Raw genomic sequence first — 19,755 nt, 5'->3', positions numbered from 1 at the left:
CTCTGGGGCTAATAAATAAAGATATAACAACCTTGGGTCGCTTTTTCAATAGCTTCTTATTATGCACTTCAACCCCATTCAAAGAAATATTGTATATTGGTTCAATCCTAAGAGTCATTGCGCAATCTTTATTTTAGCAAACTATGGAAGCCAAAGGGAGTTTTGTCAGAAAAGGACTGCAGATATGGTCCATTGTTTATTGATAAAACTATATTCCATTATATGGATGTAATGCTTTTATTGAATGAGTCACACAATATTAAAAAAAGTATAAAGAAATTAGATCAGTTGATACTTTCACAATAACCTTGAAAGGAAAAGCTATGCACTTAAAGTACAAAATAAGACCTTCTGCACGAAGATCTGAAAGTACTTAATGAACATTAGTCATCTTATACTACTACCCTACCTCAGAGGGCTGTTATCAGCATTTTACAGAAAACTTTCAGCACTGCAGTTTCCTAAGTGTCTTGCCCAAGCTCCAAAAGGAAGACAGTTAACACAGTTCATATGTTAGCATGAATCAGCAGCAATTGCTGTGCAGCTTTATGCAGGGCTCTAGCAACCGATCTTCGGATGACTCAACGTAGGAGACTTGCATTCCTCTGCAGGACCATAGAAATTGCCCTTCCATTTTATACCGTCCCCTTCTCCCCTACCTACCCATGTTCAGCATCCAGGATATGTTGTCTTCAGTGTAAAAATCCTATTTTCCAAAGATCTTATTACTACTTAAGCACTTTGAAATGGATTTAGAATTGGATATCTCGATATTCAAAGCACTGAACAGGCTTAGCTTAAGCCAGTTCATACTCCACCTATATGCCACTATGACTGTCGGGAATACTTCAGCTGATGGATCCTTGGCAGAAACTTCCAGAAACTAGGGGTTGTTTCCTCTCAGTTCAGGGCCCCAGGCTGTGTAACAGCCTTCCACAGGAAATTTGGATAAATTCCAGTCACATCGCTGTCCATTCATGTTGTGAAACCGTTCCCCAATAATGGAGTAACAGAACAGTCAGTAAGAAAGACATAAAACAATCCTACTCAAGACAATAACCAAGGGAGGATTGGAAAGTCTGGTTTTTTTGGAGACAGAATTAGATGTCACAGATTATGTGCATGATCCCAAATACCACAACGATAGGAGTACTGTCACTGCATAGCCACTTTAAAACAATGTGAGAGCTGTTTCACTTGAGCTCCATGGATGGGTTGGCACTAATGCTGCCTCTCATTTATAATCAATGGGGAATCTGAAAGGATACTTGCTCTGAAGGGTCTTCACCTTCGGAATTTGCTCACTGCATCCACCCACCTGGCTTCTGTCCACTTGAGCCTGGGTTTGTTAACTCTTCAGGCATACTGGAATGGCCATATTTTTTTTTTACAGGTACCTGGGGAAGGATCAAGCTATTTGCCCTACTCTGATCAGCTCTTTTATTGTCGTATGTCTGTGATGCTACTATGATAGTTTATGATGAAATGTTCAGAAATAAGATATTGAAATTAGAGCTGTCTGGACTATGACAATTTTGTTTTGAAGGGACTTTTGAGGTTTTGACATTTGTCTTTGTTTTCATTGCAATGATGAACAATCTTATGGATGTTTTTTGTGGAACAGAATTATGCTGAAACATCTATTTTCAGATCAAAAACCTGAACTTTTTTACTCAGGTCCTCTCCTTCTGGTCAGAAGAGACCAGAGAACTCTACGCACACACACACACGCACACACAATCCGTCTGGAAACTTCATTGAAACTGACACCTTTCTATGAAATATTTTGGCTTTGACAAAACAGTATATTTAGACCAAATTTCATGTAGCTGAAAACGTTCTGACCATCTCTATTGAAAATTACTTAAGTAAAAAATCTTCCTATGCTATCTCATTGTATTCCTTCATTATGTTACTGTTCCCACTTCAAAAGGCTGTTTGGGATCCAATTATTTTCCTTATTCCCCTCCCTGCCCTCCTTATAAAATTCCTTACAGCATTTATCTTGGTTTATGAGCCTAGGAAACTAGATGAGTGAACTTGAAAAGCTGAACTTGTATACCAGCAAGTTTTCCTGGAGCCCTCATGACTGTACTGAGATTGGGCCAATACCTGTTATACATAGTTGGTTCTTTTTTTCCCTGACTCAAACAAATACCTATTGATTATGCCCATTGGCATTAGTAAGTACATCTCTTGGAAGAGATGGCTCATGGCTTAAGAACCACAGTACAAAAAAGATCTTTTATAATCAAATCATATACTGAATAAATATATGAACCAGTGTACCAAGGTTCACATTAAACTCGCTAGATGTTTTCAACATGCCTTTACGCTGACTAATATTTCTTAGCAATGAAACATATTTTAATGATGCATGTTTATTGTGCAAAAAAAGGAATTGCGTCAAATATGCAATTATATGATGTAAATCATGGCTTGACAAGTCAAAGGCACAGGATCCTAAATACAGAAATGAATCTCATGAATATTGTATTATTGAAAGCAAAACCGTAATCTATTCTGGAGTAGGAAAGCATCATATACAAAATGTACATCCTACACTCAGCATAACTCTCTGATAATTTTCTGGTGCTGCTTATTATAAATACTGTGTCACATTTCTAATTTTATTTTATGCAATTTATTTTCTTTTGTCTCACATGTAACCAAATGCATTCGGTATTGGCAAAGTCCTGTGTCATAGTAAACAGTATGAACTTAAATTATTGCATTTATTCACACTTATACTCACCAGAAATAGCTATAATAGTACATATAAAACCATAAATGTCTTTTTCTGAACAATTTGGGCTTTCTGTTCCTCTGTTATAAATTGCTAGCATGAGGCATACTGTGCCTTAGTTAGTAAAGTCATGCAGACCAAAATCTCTACGAATTATGCATTGCTAACCTTTTTTCATGGACTAATGTACTGGACAAGACAAATGTTGTTTTCTCTAGTTTAGAAGGCCTAATAAATGTTGTTTCTAGCTTACATAAGCAGGTAAAATGAATGTGTCATAGAGAATATAGGAGGGTGCAAGCAGCCATTGACTTTAAAGGTACCTGACATTTTCTACTTGCATGCAAGTATTCTTCTTTCCCTAGTTGATCTTCTATACAGTTCAGTAAACAATGAGTGCACTCAAGCATCATTAATACATAAGTGTCTAATCATGAGGTGAGAGTGTCTTATGTTCTGGACAGATTTGTCCAAAAGTAGATACTTCAACTTTTAGTCACTGAGGGTATTTTAGACACTGAGAGTAAAACTATATCATATAAGAGAATAGCATTACACAGATAATTGGCACTCTGACATTACAGTGAAGGGGACTATAAAAATATCTTGAACAGATACTGCGTTACGGCCAAAATCAACATGGCACATGGTAAATGGATTAAAAGGTAGCTAATTGAAAATCTCAAAATTAGAGTTGTGTGGAGACAGATAAATCCACTTCACAAAGATTTTTAAAATTTGGTTTCATTCTGATTAGAAATGTACATCAAAAGTTTTCAAAATTCTCTGCAAAGGGAAAGCACCTGGGTCCCCAACTCTGGGGCAGTCTGTCTAGCTGGCTGCCCTGGAAATGCAAACCCTGGAAGCAAAATGTGGCAAGGGACGTAGACCAAAGCTTCACATTGTAAGGACAAGAGGCAGGGATGCTGGAACAATTTTAATAGTGGCAGTGCTGAGAGCCACTGAACCAAGCTGTAAACCCAGTATATGATGAAAACCACTTCAAGCCCGGGGGAGAGGCAGCACCCCTAGTTCCAGCACCGATGATGTGGGGTATTTTTTTTTTCAAAATGTTGAGTGCCAAGTCATTATCCCCAAAATTACGAACTTGCCATCTAGAAAAACAAGAAATGGTAGGCTGAGTCTTGATTGTCTCTCAGTGCCAATTCAGATATGTGTACCTTAGGTACACCATGATTAAAGACAAGCAAAATGCTCACATTCATGAATATTTTATAACAAAAGGAAAGGGGGGAAATAAAACAAACCAAATCCTCAGCAAACAGTAAACAGTGGTTACTCCAGACACAATTTCTTCTGTTTGCCTGTAAAGATCTTTCAACAGAGATTACACCTTTGAAAGTGGGCCTACCATATGAAGATAATCTTCTTTAGGTAATTTATTACCAAAGTATATACAAATAGTAGCAAGTTCTGTCTTAGCATATAAAAGATAATTTATAACAGATTATAGAAGGGAAAAGGAATTAAATTTAAGGTTTGGAGAATCGTGTTTGAGTTTGTCATGTATAAACTAAAAAGTCTGTCAATGGGCAGAGGTAAGTGATGTTAACTAAGTCCTATGAAAATGAAGGAAATCTTTACCTCATTTACTTAAGAGACCCCATTCAATGAAACAGCAATGCTTCTTATAAACCACCAACACACTCTAAGGAGTGGTCTTGAGACAGGCAAATAAATGAATATTAAGAATCTTCCATTCAAATTCCATCAACTTTCTCTCTGTGTTTACTAAGGTTAGTTTATGTCTCCTTACCAAGAATACATAGTTCAAACAATTTAGTGGTTAACAGAAAGGTGTTAGTACCTAACACTACAATCGCATTTCCAAAGCCCCTTAAATTCACTTCAAGAAGAAAAGTAAATCTAATTCCATGGCAGGATTTTTCCAAACTCCATCTTGTCAATAATGTTGCCATCTCTGTGATGTCTTTGTGTTTCAGTAATAGTTCTGAACTGGAAGGTCACTTTCTTCTGAGGCCACGTTGTGACTTTTCTTGTCTTCTTAGCTGTCTTTCGCTGCTGTTTTCTTGCTTGGATAAAATGAACAAACTGAGCTAGGATAAGGCTACGGAGTATAGGTATCTCAATTCAGAAAGATTTATACGTGTTCTATAATTTCATTGAAGATAGAGGACACACCTTTCATGGGCTTGGCTGGATCCAAATATCAGCTATTGGTACCTTTAATTGGCTAAGCATGTTTATGGGATGGTCTTGATAGCATTTTCAACTCATGAATATGCAATCTGCTAATGCATTTGCAGTAGGATTGTAATTCAATGTTATGGTTATACTCTTTTTTGTCTTTTAAAGTTAGCATTTTAATTCATTCTTGTTCAGCTAATTCACTGAGAGATCCTTTTAGTTCCATAAAAGTTTAGTAGGAGCTGAAATTCTGAGTCAAATCAGACCAAACACTCTAACTTTCAATGTACCAGTCTTTTACATCGAAAGTAATCTTTTTAAATTTAAACAATTCATCAAGAGAATCTTTAAACTTCAGTGGCCATCAAAAAAAGTATTATCTCTTCTTCTTAGAGAGGTTGTTCTTGTCTTCCTGGGTTTGGTAAGGAAGTTACTTAAGCTCTACCAGATATTTAATTAACGTTTCCCAATTATTGTATGTAGTGTAGCTGTGGTCAGTCCCAGGATATTAGAGAGATGAGGTGGGTGAGGCAATATATTTTATTGGTCCAACTTCTGTTGGTGAGTGAGACAAGCTTTCGAACTACTCAGAGCTCTTCTTCAGGTCTGAGAAAGGTACCCAGTATCATAGCTAAATACAAGGTCAAACAGCACATATTCCAAATATTTATGATAATCTGTTTGATTTTGTATTTATTATCTTCAAAGTGTCTACAAATTGATTGCTTAATTATTTGCTCCATTTATCTTTCCAGGTACTGAAGTTAAGCTGACTGGAGAATTACAGACCAGATTGTCCTTATTTCCCTGTTTATAGATAAGGCACCATATTTTCCTGTTTCCAGTCCACTGAAATCTCTCCTGTCTTCCGTGACTTTTTGAAGATAAATTGCTAGTGGCTCAGATATCTCCTCAGTCAGCTTCTTGGGTATTCTCAGATGTATTTTATCAGGCCCTGGTGACCTGAAGACAACTAACTTGTCTAAGTCATTTTTAACTTGTTCTTTCCCAATTTTAGCCTCTGATCCTATCTCATTTTCACTGGCATTTACTATGTTAAACATCCAATTGCTACAAACCTTTTTGGTGAAAACTGAAACAAAAAAAGTCATTTAGCACTTCTGCTGTTTCCATATTTTCTATTGTTGCTTCCACCCTCATTTTCCTACCCTGTCCTTGGTCTTCCTCATGCTTCTAACATATTTGTACAATGTTTTCTTGTTACCTTTATGTTTCTAGCTAGTTTAATCTCATTTTATGCCTTGCACTTTCTAATTTTGTCCTTACATACTTGTGTTGTTTGCAGTTTAACCTAGTTTCCAAGTCTCCTTCTCTACACAAGCCTGATTTATCTCCAAAGCTGGTCCAGCTCATTCACTGAATGAGGCAGGTTGCCTATGGACAAAAAAGTATGTGATCATATAATTAAAGGCTAGACCATGAGGCATATGCAGAAGGGTTGCATAGACAACCATAATGCTGGCACATCCTAACTTTTGAATCTTGACTTTGCAGCTTTTAAAATGTTTTAATATCGGGTGTTTTGGTGTGTAATATATCTATATTTTATACTCCTGGTTTTCTTATTTTAGTAACCAATTACAATAGGGTTATTTGGTTCCACATTGGTACATAAAACATTTCACTATTCACATAGCAATGATATCAGCAATAATTACATTAGATTTGGATACAAATGGAAACATCTAAACATAATAACATAATTTAAGTCATTTTAAGCATCTGAGCAATAAGCAAATGTTTTCATCTTTAATTGAAAACTTTATTTTAATAGGTAACCCAAACACTTCCTAACTATGTTGTCCTTAAAATTAAATGAAGACTATAGAGTGTTTCTACAAGAAATCAGTTTCAATAACAGACACTAGATTTATGGTTTAATACAACAATCTGTAACCTACTAATCTCCCTTTTTTCCCCCCTGTGTTACAGAGGTGTTAACTGGCCACTTCACCTGGAATTGTCTCTTACAATACGTGTCAACTCCTTATGCTAAACAATCTTTTCCACTTTGAATTTAGCTGTGAACCTCTGAATACCTTTCCGAGATCTCTCACCAACAGAAGTTGGTCCAATAAAAATATTACCTCACCCACCTTGTGTCTCTAATTCTCCTTGAAACACCGTAGAAAAATAATATCTTCACATCCTTTAACTGGAGGGATGGGGGAATATTGTTCTTGTTGGTTGTTTGCTTGAAACCAAACATCTCAAGATTACATGCCACAGTAGGTTCACCCACAACTTGCAGTTAAAGATTCCCACCAATACTCTATGAAAGGCACAAATCACAATAACACTTACGTCTTTCAAAAATAATATACTAAACCATAGAATACTAAAGCTAAATGCATTATAAAGCTGCATTCCAGAGTCTGTACAAACAGATTGGGAAGCTATAAGTACAGTCTAGTAACCACAGAGGTAACCTTCTTCACACTTTTTGTCCGTGTTGCTTACTGAGAGAAAGCAAAAATTAACTGTTATTTTAATCAGCTTGAGCATTTCATTTAATAATAGAACATGTGAGTTATTTTCTCCAGTCATCATGTGTTTAAAAATAATTGTATTTCCTAAAATTCAGGAAAGGCAAGTTTGTAATAACCTAAAATTATTATACTGAAATACTCTAATTTTATTTATTTTTGCATTAATATTGAGGTTTACCCCTACAGCATGCTAAAATGAGGATAATAAACTTATATGTCCATTTAATATATGAACTCTTGCTGGGAAAGAGTAAGACTACCACCAATGGCTATAGTCCTGAAAGGGTAAACATTGAAAAAAAAAGCAGTAGGAAAAGAAATGGAAATGATATCCTAAAGGAATGAACAAAAAGGAGCTTCATACAATGTAAAGTACAAGAGTAGACAAGTGCCATGATTCGTTTTGTTATAAGTTTCATTGTGTATAAAAAGGAGAACAGAAACTGCAATGTGACAAAAGCCTTTTCATGTGGCCATGGAAACAATGGCAATCAGACATCATAATATAGTTAAATGTGGAGGCAACAAGTTATTTAAAACCATTACCTAACTGGGGAACCACCCTAAACTACTCAACAGGGTTGTTCCACTGCATCTCTCGATTAACTCCAATAGCCCTGGTATACTACAAAACCAAGGATGGATATGAAGGCTATGCCCCTTCTATATCCTCAGGCTTGCCAGGGATCCTGAATGGAAGCTAGAGTCTTGTCCTTTCTACATTCTGTCCCACCCCCAGAAGGTCAGAGTGCTAAGATGAAGGTATGAGACACAGAGGTGTATCCTGTTTCCATGCATTGTCATGCCCATTTACAATGCCCAGGTAGTCCACTGGGTTACAGGGATCTCAGTCAGACTCTTTCTAACCCTCCCACCTACACTGGAACCTGATAAACTTGCAACAAATGTAACAACTCCCAAAACTGACCACCGGGATACCAGGTGGAAAATCCCACAGAGCAGTTTCCCAGTTTTGCCACATGGGAAAAATCCCTTCCAGACCCCAAAATTGGCAATCAGCTGAACACCCAACATCACTAGGAATCCAGCAACTAGATTAAATGTGGGGCTGAAACAGGGAGCCCCCAATGGCTACCCTGCCTAGTCAGCTAACTGTGGCAACTCTCCCTCAGGCTCTATTTTCACCAAATGGGAGCCAATCAACTGGGCCCAACACCATCCCCACCAGTGAATGGCAGTGGAAGTGTGGTTTGGTAACTTGGGACATGAATACTACTATTTTTTTCTAATGTGAGTCAGTAGGAACTCAAATGCAAACCACCTGGAGGAGCATTTTTACGAAAGAAAATCTCATGGAATCTTTTACAGTGCCGACATCACAGATAGTTTAAACATTTCTCCTTGAGTTTATTTGGCATCTATAACTATCAGTGTTCTAATAGTGTATATAACCCTTTTTTTTTTTTCATTTATAGTACTGAGCTAAAATTTGACATGCAGGATGTCAGTAGAAAATCATATTTGAACCATTACTCTAGGCACAACTGGAACCAGTTCTGTTAAGGATTCTCAGTGCAATAGCAGAGAGGAGACGCTACTTCATGTAAATATGATAGCTACACTATTAGATCCATCCTCAGTATATCTGGAGAGAATCATGGCTTCAGAGAGTGACCTCAGGCTCCAAATGTTCTGGCTTATCTTGCATAACAAGACAGCTGAAAATAAAGAAGATTTTTGACAGATAAAATAACTTTAGCCCCTTAAGGAGAAGAAAATGGTGTAACTTCATATTTGAATATATGGGTCTGCTTTTTTTAAAGCTAGTAGAATCTACCTTTCTCTTTTTTCTTTATTAATTAAATTGGGAAAATGCAATAAAATCAACCTTAATAATTTAGGCAATTAATTAGCTAATTCTGTTCTGTCCATCTCTTATTTAGCAGTGCATAACAGTTTTGGCACTGAGTGCTATTACAGTAGGAATATCAGTATGTCTCCTTTAGTTAGAGTGAAAAACCAGGAACAGAACTACAATAAAGTCAGCCACAAAAAATAAATACAAACCAATAATGGAAAATGAATCTGAATTTCCTCCACACACTCTTGCCAAACCACTCAGTGTCTGGGTGCCTAAAATACATTTTATTTTATTTTTTTTGCATTGCATAGATGTAAGAACTGTATTGTTTCTTCATGAGACTGATTCTGTAGAATCACTTATAGAGACTTGCATGGTATTTTCAAATCCCATATTTTCTCAGTAACAAGAAGGAGTCTGGTGGTACCTTAAAGACTAACAGATATATTTGAGCATAAGCTTTCATGGGTATAAACCTCACTTTTTCAGATGCATGGAGTGAAAGTTACAGATGCAGACATAAATATACTGACACATGAAGAGAAGGGAGTTACCCCACAAGTGGAGAACCAGTGTTGACAGGCCAATTCGATCAGGGTGGATGTAGTCTACTCCCAACAATAGATGAGGAGGTGTCAATTCCAGGAGAGGCAAAGCTGCTTCTCTAATGAGCCAGCCGCTCCCAGTCCCTATTCAAGCCCAACTTAATGGTGTTAAATTTGCAAATGAATTTTAGTTCGGCTGTTTCTCTTTGAAGTCTGTTTCTGAAGTTTTTTTGTTCAAGTATAGCTACTTTCAAATCTGTTATAGAATGTCCAGGAAGACTGAAGTGTTCTCCCACTGGCTTTTGTGTGTTACCATTCCTGATGTCCGATTTGTGTCCATTTATTCTTCCAGTATTTACTATCTATCCTAGTATTTACTGACATATACGCCTCGTCTCATGTCCTGGAATTGAAGTGATTGGTAAGAATGAATGTATTTATAAAGGGAACAGGAGTCAACTCAACTGAAAACTGAAGCTCTTGAGTGTCAGCTAGAACTGGATACAAATATGCAGCACTTGGCAGGACAGAAACTAAAAGGATGGGACCTTTGCCAAAGAATGAAGAGCCAATATTGGACCTTGAGAAACCAGAGAATGAGATGAATAACATCAAAAAGGTGTTGAGTATCAGAGGGATAGCCGTGTTAGTCTGGATCTGTAAAAGTGGCAAAGAGTCCTGTAGAAACGACTTATAGACTAACAGACGTATTGGAGCATCAGCTTTCCTGGGTGAATACCCACTTCGTCAGATGCATGTAGTGGAAATTTCCAGAGGCAGGTATAGATATGCAAGCAAGAATCAGGCTAGGGATAACGAGGTTAGTTCAATCACGGAGGATGAGGCCATCTTCTGGCAGTTGAGGTGTGAACACCAAGGGAGGAGAAACTGCTTTTGTAGTTGGCTAGCCATTCACAGTCTTTGTTTAATCTTGAGCTGGTGCTGTCAAATTTGCAAATGAACTGAAGCTCAGCTGTTTCTCTTTGAAGTCTGGTCCTGAAGTTTTTTTGCTGCAGGATGGCTACCTTTAAATCTGCTATTGTTTGTCCAGGGAGGTTGAAGTTTTCTCCTACAGGTTTTTTTATATTGCCATTCCTAATGTCTGATTTGTGTCTATTTATCCTTCTACATAGGGGCTGTCCAGTTTGGCCGATGTACATAGCAGAGGGGCATTGCTGGCACATGATGGCGAAGATTACATTGGTGGATGTGCAGGTGAATGAACCGGTGATGGTGTGGCTGATCTGGTTAGGTCCTGTGATGGTGTCGCTGGTGTAGATATGTGGGCAGAGTTGGCATCGAGGTTTGTTGCATGGATTGGTTCCTGAGTTAGAGTTACTATGGTGTGGTGTGTAGTTGCTGGTGAGAATATGCTTCAGGTTGGTGGGTTGTCTGTGGGCGAGGACTGGCCTGCCTCCCAAGGCCTGTGAAAGTGAGGGATTGTTGTCCAGGATGGGTTGTAGATCACTGAGGGTGCATTGGAGAGGTTTTAGCTCAGAACTGTATGTGTATGCATCAACAGTGGAGTTCTGTTGGTTTCTTTCTTGGGCTTGTCTTGCAGCAGCAGGCTTCTGGGTACACGTCTGGCTCTGTTGATCTGATCCCTCACTTTCACAGGCCTTGGGAGGCAGACCAGTCCTTACTGAGCTTCAGTACATTTGCAAATTTGACACCATCAGCTCAGGATTAAACAAAGACTGTGAATGGCTACCCAACTTCAAAAGCAGTTTCTCCTCCCTTGGTGTTCACATCTCAACTGCTAGAAGAGGGCCTCATCCTCCCTGATTGAACTAACCTCGTTATCCCTTAGCCTGATTCTTGCTTGCATATTTATACCTGCCTCTGGAAATTTCCACTACATGCATCCAACGAAGTGGATATTCACCCACGAAAGCTTATGCTCCAATAAGTCTGTTAGTCAATAAGGTGCCACAGGACTCTTTACCGCTTTTATCAAAAAGGTAAAACATGCTTGTGAGATTACTGATGACCAAGTTGTTTCCAATACAAAAAAACATATACATCTTTTGGGGTCTTTGAAAGTTAAAGTTTACCTAAGTGGTCCTCTATATCTTGACTGGAAAATAATTGATTTTAACTGATCAGTATCTAAAAATGGAACATGTTATGATAGTAGGTAGCTGAATAAATGAAAAACAAGCCTAGTAATCCTTAAGGAATATAGAGTGCTATGTTTTGCACCAAGATGCTACAGTAAAGTGGTGTTATGGCAATCTTCTTGCTAACATGAGTATTCTGGGTGATGATGAAACTTTCCTGATAGTATTTCTAACAGTTTAGCATCTCATGTTGCAGCACTTCATCATTAGATTTGAGATCAAGTTGTTCTGAGATGTGAATCATTGACCTTAGTTGTATGCATTGTTGTTGTAGCCGTGTTGGTCCCAGGATATTAGAGAGACAAGGTGGGTGAGATAATATCTTTTACTGGACCAACTTCTGCTGGTGAAAGAGACAAGCATTCAAGCTTACACAAAGCTCTTCTTCAGGTCTTGGAAAGATATTCAGTGGCATTGCTAAATACAAGGTCAAACAGATTGTTTTGGCATAAGGAGTTAACACACTTCAAGGGACCATTCAAGATGACGCATTAACACCCCTCTAGTCATAGGGAGGGAAAATATCTTGGGAGGAGATTGTTAGGGGTTACAGTTTGCTGAATTTAAGGTCCCAGGCTCACTTCTTCTGAAAGTGTTTGATAGGTTTCCTTTGAGGATGAGAACTGATAGGTCAGATATAGAGAGCATAGTGATTTTCTTGTTTCACCCATGTAGTTGATATTAGCACATTTAGTGCACTGGATGAGGTACACCACAAGTTGTGTTAGCATATGTAGGACCCATGCATCTTGAGAGGTGTGTTGGAGTGGGACGTGTTGATCATCGTAACAATGGAGATATGTCTGCAGGTTTTGCATCTGTTGTTCTGGAAGGGTCTGGTGCTGCTTTGAGTTGGTGTGTCCTGGTCTGTGGAGGGATTGCTTTTGATGATGAACTTGGAGAGGTTGGGGGTTGGTACAATGTATATTGATATGATAAGAGTCTTAAATAACCCAATACAGAATAAGCAGCAACATCATAGAATCATAGAATATCATGGTTGGAAGGGACCTCAGTAGGTCATCTAGTCCAACCCCCTGCTCAAAGCAGGACCAATCCCCAATTAAATCATCCCAGCCAGGGCTTTGTCGAGCCTGACCTTAAAAACTTCAAAGGAAGGAGATTCTACCACCTCCCTAGGTAACGCATTCCAGTGCTTCACCATCCTCCTAGTGAAAAAGTTTTTCCTAATATCCAACTTAAACCTCCCCCGCTGCAATTGAAACCATTACTCCTTGTTCTGTCATCTGGTACCACTGAGAATAGTCTAGATCCATCCTCTTTGGAACCCCCTTTCAGGTAGTTGAAAGCAGCTATCAAATCCCCCCTCATTCTTCTCTTCCGCAGACTAAACAATACCAGTTCCTTCCGCCTCTCCTCATAAGTCATGTGTTCCAGTCCCCTAATCATTTTTGTTGCCCTGATCATGTGGTATTACAGCAAAAAGAGTAAACTGGAAATGAATAACATCAAATACCCATGTACAGGAGAAAGAAATAAAAGGGTTTCAGCTAGAAATTGCTACCTACTGTACAGAATCTAAGATACAAGCCCAGACATTTCTCTGCATGTGGCTACATGTGCCAAAAATACAGTATGAATATTTTTTTCAAAGGTGTGGCATAGTTAAAGCAAACAATGTCTGCATCTGATTCTGCAGTTCTCTTGATAGATACCAGTCCACTGCAAAAGTGTTTCTGACTTAAAAAAAATAAAATGAATTAAAAAAAAATACAACTAACCCATTAATGAGTGTCCTAAAGTCTTAGATTTTTAAATGCCAAGTTATTTCAAGGATATTATATAGTATGGTAACTAAGGAAACAGTACAGAAATCCAAAGCACATTTTGTGGTTTGAATATCAAACCATCTTTAACACTAGGGCAAATAACTTTATAACTCCCTAAACAGTGTTGCATAAAGACACATAACTAACTTAAAAATCTACTGTCTGAAACTGTCAATTAATGTTACAATTAATAGCTAAAATTAGTCCGGCTAAAATAGATTAAAATACTCTGTTCTATTCAGTGTGGTTATTTCTACATTTAGCAGCATATTGTATATAGTCAATTTTCCTTGAACAGTTGTTTAGCTGGGTTCTGCTACTTGTGTGTGTCTATTGCAACAGCAGGGGGAAAATATTTTAAAAACCAGGAAAAAGTAATTATAACACTACAAACTGGCAGGTGTAGTATCTGAATTAAAAGACAACTCTTTAATGACTCTGTGTCAACATGAGTATTTCCTCAATAATTTTCCACATACAGCGGGTCCCCGGTATACAACGGGCTTGTGTTCTTGAAAAGGGCCACGTATACGGAAGCAATGCATACTGGCATAGGCAGGAGGGGACACTTGGGTGGGTGGGTGGGTGGGCAATGATGGGGGGCGGAGGGGTAGGAGTGATCTGACAGCCTCTCCGCCCCTCCGGCTGGCCTTGCAGGGTGTGGGGGTAATAGAGGCCCTGGCCAGGGGCTCCTGGAAAAATGTGTGACCCTGCACATCCACCCGTTCCACCCCCTGCCTGGCGCTCAGGGCTTGCTGTGCTCTGCCTGCCTGGGGCTCAGCCGGTGAGGGGGTCAGGGCGTGGGGGTTTGCCCTGCTCCGCCCGGCGCTCCTGCCTGGGAGCGGGATTGGGGGCTTGCCCCGCTCTGCCCGGCACTCCTGCCAGGGAACACGGTCAGGATACAGGGGCTTGACCTGCTGCAGCATTCCAGCCAGGGAGCAGGGGTTGGGGGCTTGGAAGCCCCCAAGCCCTGACCCTGCTCCACAGCAGGAGGGCTGGGTGAGCGGACCAGGACAAGCCCCTGACTCCACTCCCCGGCTGGAGCACTGAAGCTGGGCAAGCCCCCATGCCTCGAGTGCCGGGCGGGCAGTGTGAGGCAAGTGCTGGGGCAGGAGCAGAGCGGGACTGGGGTGGGATGAGTATGGATGTTAAGTGGGTGGGCTGCAGCCTGCCTCTGGCTACCCATATCTGTTGCATATCCATTGCTCATAAATAGGGGAACGTGTTCTGAATCAGGAGTCCACATATCCACCCTTTGCAACTTATAATACAGTACTGCAAATGATGGATATGTGGATTGTGACCGATATGACTCGGACCACCTTCCCCTTTTGATAAGCAATGGATATGCGAAACAATGGATAAGGGAGAGATGTATATTGGGGACCCACTGTAGTAAATACAAATGTGCATTAGGACAAAACCTGAAATTTAAAAAGATGATTGCTGTAAATGTTACAAAATTGCATGGCTAGCTTATCAGGAGAATGCTCAGAGGCATTCCAAGCCTAACACTATCTGGACAGAGAATCTACTATTAATGTAGAGGCAGTATGGCCCAATGGATTGGGCAATTGTCTGTCTTTGGGATTAGAATCCAAATGTCTTGCAAATCTTGCCATTAATCTGTGTGGGCGAATTTCTTTGGGCTAGATTCACAAAGGGATTTAGGTATGTGGAGCAGGGAGATTGGACTCTGGGTGCTGAGCATGCAACACTTAACTTTTAGGCACCTAGAAAATCACAGGAACAACGTTGTGATTCAGAAAGACTAAGTTAGGTACTTGTACAATGAATGGAGAAAGATAGGCACCTTAGAATGCAGGTTCAATTCCTATCTCTGCCGGGGGCGAGAGAGAATTTGAACAAGGGTCTCCCACCTCTTAGATGAGTGCTTTAACAACTGACCTCGGGGGTCTCTTTGTTGGGTCAATATAAGTATGATAGAATTATAATTATGTCATAGTAGAAATAAAGATAGACAAAAGAGTATATAGGTATGGTAAAAGGGTATGAACACCAGTTCCATGCTGTTGAATTTCACTCTGTAACAAATGCAAGGCCAAAGTGCTAATTATTTCAGGCCAGTACAGGATAAAGAGTCTGTGCTGGAAAGTGATAAGAACTTTGAGAAAACAATGCTGTTCTTTAAAACAACATCCTGATGCTCTTCCCCCTTGTCATGCCTATGTAAATCTTGGTATCCAAAGAGGGAAAAATAGATAGTGGGATAAAACTTGTTAAATGAATCAAGAGTTATAGATTGTGTTGTTAAGCAAAAGAATGAATGATGAGTGCATGGAATTGAGAGCCTGAAGCAGGGAAATAATTGGTTAGTAAATGGTGCCAGCCTAATCCTAAGAATTTCAACCTTAGTATCGATGGGCCGAAGAATATGCGAAGTGGAGATAACTCGATGACCCCCGGAGGGCGAACCGGAATCCACCCAAAACGCATCAAGGAAGAACAAGAAGATAACACCTAGCCATCATGAAGCTGTCATGGATGTACCACCTGCTGATCAAGGTGATTGATGGTTATCTCAATTGTAAATTCAGCATGATGAAGCAACTGCCATAGACTTGTATTGAACCAGAGACTGTTGGGTCCAGGGACTGTGTTCTTTGAGTCTGGTTCTACGACCATCCTTCAGGAGCATTGGATGCGCATCTGACAACAACTCGGATCCACTCTCATGTCCAGGCCACCTGGCCAGTGACTTGGCAAGAGCAATGTCTAGGCTGGTGTAGGGGCAAGGTTGCGGAAGATTGGCGAGGAGCTAAGTGGTGGACTGAGTATGTGACTGGATGTAAGCGGAGGATGCAGGCAGTTTCAATGAACTTTGTCCAACAGACCCTGCCAAAAGACATTGTAGCATAGCTTAGCATATTTTTGCCTGTAAACAAGTCAGTTTATGTAATAAACATAAATCGTACATATAAGAATGTAGTCAGCTGTTGACCACATGTAACCCCGAGATAAGCATGGAGAATATAGTGCTGCAGAGGACTCAAACCCCGGTGGAGTCCTGCCTGGTCAGCTGTCCCGAACGGCCAGAGTCCCCTGCAGCCCCTCCACACGTCCTAGGGGCGCTCCACACAGATTGGAGCGTAAATTCTTCCTTCCTTCAATAAAGCATAGTTTACTATTCTTACCTCCTTTTGCTGGTATCTTCCCCCCCTCAGCCCTTGTGGGCAATTTGTGGGTAACTCTAACAACCTTTTTGCAGAACCTGTGTGAATATCTGTGTGTGTGAATGGATTTATATAGAAATTGCATATAGTAATATTTTGTTGTATTTACAATAAACATGGCATTTTGCCTTGTCCCTCTTACAAGATCCTGTTGGTATCATTTTTATTAGTGTAACATCTCAATCGCTCCTGTTGAAGCTATTGCACTGTATAAATGCTAAGTCACTGAGCCAGAGAGAGTGACTCTGTAGCCTGGTTGTTTGGACACCCACCTCGGATGTGGCAGACCTGACCCAGGGTCCTATACCCCAGCTCCAATGACTCTTTCACTATTTATCCACAGTGGAACAGCTTCACCAAGAGAGACTGATAGATCCCTGCATCAGAATATGCCATAGCTCAGTGGCTAGAGCACTCCCCAGAGAGGAGGGAAACCCCTGTTCAATTTCTTTCTACCTCCTCCAACGGAGCCAGGAATTGCCTCTGACCAGATTTTGAATGAGATCTAAACCCGCAGGCGGCCTCTAAGTCTACCAGATCAGGCCCCACACCTGAGTCAGGCAGACAAACACCTATTTTTCCTGGTACATGAATCACTCTGGAGCTTAGGCAGGAGATAGGTGTCTGGATGCCTAGCATACATGATCAGAGGCAGAAACTTACACGCAGAGAGAACTTTTATCTTGCAAACGTACCTGCCGAGTGAGTTTAGATGCCTATGGGGTTGAGTGAGAGTTTTGCCAATCACAGTAGAACCTAAAACTGAGACTTTGGTGCCTAAATGTGAGGTTTAGGCACCTCAGTATCTTTGTCAATCTAGCCCTTTTCGTCTCTGAGCCTCAGTTCTTCCTCCTCCCTCCTCATCTACACACACCCCCCTGTCTGTCTTGCGTGTTTAGACTCTGAGTTCTTCAGGGCAGACATTATTTCTTGCTGTGTGCTGAAAGGCCATTCGACAAACTCTGTGGCCTTAGGCAACACTCCCGTGCCCCATGTCACTCAAATTTGGTCCAACTGCTCCTGTGTTGGTGAGAAGTTTCAGCAAGTGGCATTGCAAACTGCCATATGGGGTTGCAGTGCCCCTGCGTTTGGCCCAACTGCTCTTCTGTCATGGCAAAAGGACAGTCAGGCTAAATCTGCCACCTTAGGCAGCTGCCTAACTTGCCTATAGCTAAAGTGGCCTCTGTGTGTTTTCTATTTTGCCTAGCGCAGTGGAGCCCCAATCTCAGCTGGGGCTCCTACATGCTGTTGTAATACAAATAATGACAGACAAATCAGAGATAGCAGAGATACAGCGTCCAAATTGACATAACACTGTATGATGTGTCTGAATTCCATCTATCATAAAAATCTTATCTGGTGGACCTGTAGAAACTGAGAATTGTCTTTTTAATTGATAGGATGGAAAGGATTCATATGTTATCTGCTGCCCATTCATCTCTGCTTCTCATATAAATACTAACAGTTTGATAGCAGCCTAGTTGTAACGCTCTGATATACCCCAAAACACACACACACACGTATGCAGGTTGTTAATCAAAACATATAATAGCCATGAACCAAATAGTAAAACATCCAACCAGAAGATATGTAGCAGCACGCCCTGAAGAGCTGCACACACAGTACCGTGTACACGCACAGACACACAGACGTGGGTTTTTTTTTCTTTCTGCAAAAGAACCGGAACACTGAGTTCGGGGAGCAGGAAACGGAACAGGGCACAGGAAGGTGACACACACTCATCAGTCATCATCATCCCCTAAAGTTAGTGAGACCTGGCTCGAGACACCAGGTGACCCTGGGGATGTAGGTTATTCAGCTCAGGATGGTGAGTGCTGTTTCTGTGGCACAACTTCCCAAGTTGATCACATGACATCATCATACCCAAAAAGAACACCCTCTTCCCTGTCTCTTCCCCTTTCCGTAGCCAGTATATCCTGCTGGCTAACAATGTGTTCTCCCTGGAGTGAACATACTCACCATGCTCCATATACGGTGGCCTGCACGATCACACTACAAGTATCAAAAACACCCTCGCCTAACATACACTGCTTGTCTGGGATAGAACACATGGAATCTTGCATGGATGTGCTTGTTGAAACTTGCATATTATATCTTCACATCACTTGGCTTTGAGGATGGCAAAGGTGCGGGATGGATCTTTTCAGGCAACATAGGTAACTTGGTCCTCATCGGTTGGCAGGTTGGCTGAAGAGCCAATAGAATGGGTTTCTCAAATACGTTCATGAGATATACACTGAATATCATATAATGCATGACTTAATGCAACAGGGATGGGTATATCCAGACATTCCTCCAGTATGTGAGCTACACACTTCTTCATAGTCCCATGAAGTTTTCCCATTATCCCATTTCCTTGGAGCTGGTACACAGCAGATTTATAAAGTGTTCAATACTCGTCAGTCTTCAAAGTCTCTTGATACAAAAGATGTCACATTACCTGAAACATTATTTGGCTCTCTGGTAGGCCAAACATAGCGAATAAAGTGATTAGGCAAGAAATGAACTCCTTTGAGGTGCCCTGTGAAATTATTAATGCAAAGGGGTAAAGTGAGTAATAATCTACAACAATCAACAATGTGTAGTCATGCAGTGCAATTGAGGGACCGATAATATCCAATGCAATTGTCTGGGATGGTCTGTCTACTACTAACAGTTTCACAGAGGCCAGAGGAACACTAGTTCTATGCATCGTGCAGGCTGAGCATACTTTCACATGACACTGAGTGCAACCCTGATCACCAATCATAACTACACAGAAGTTCCTTCATCTTCATAACTCCCAAATGTCTTTCATGAGCCATGTCCAGGACTGCTTGTCACACTGCTGCTGGGATG

The sequence above is a fragment of the Lepidochelys olivacea genome, assembly GCF_965140295.1.
Source record: "Lepidochelys olivacea isolate rLepOli2 genome assembly, chromosome: 2".
NCBI classification, from domain to species: Eukaryota; Metazoa; Chordata; order Testudines; family Cheloniidae; genus Lepidochelys; species Lepidochelys olivacea.
Note: the sequence above shows the minus strand (reverse complement) of the source record.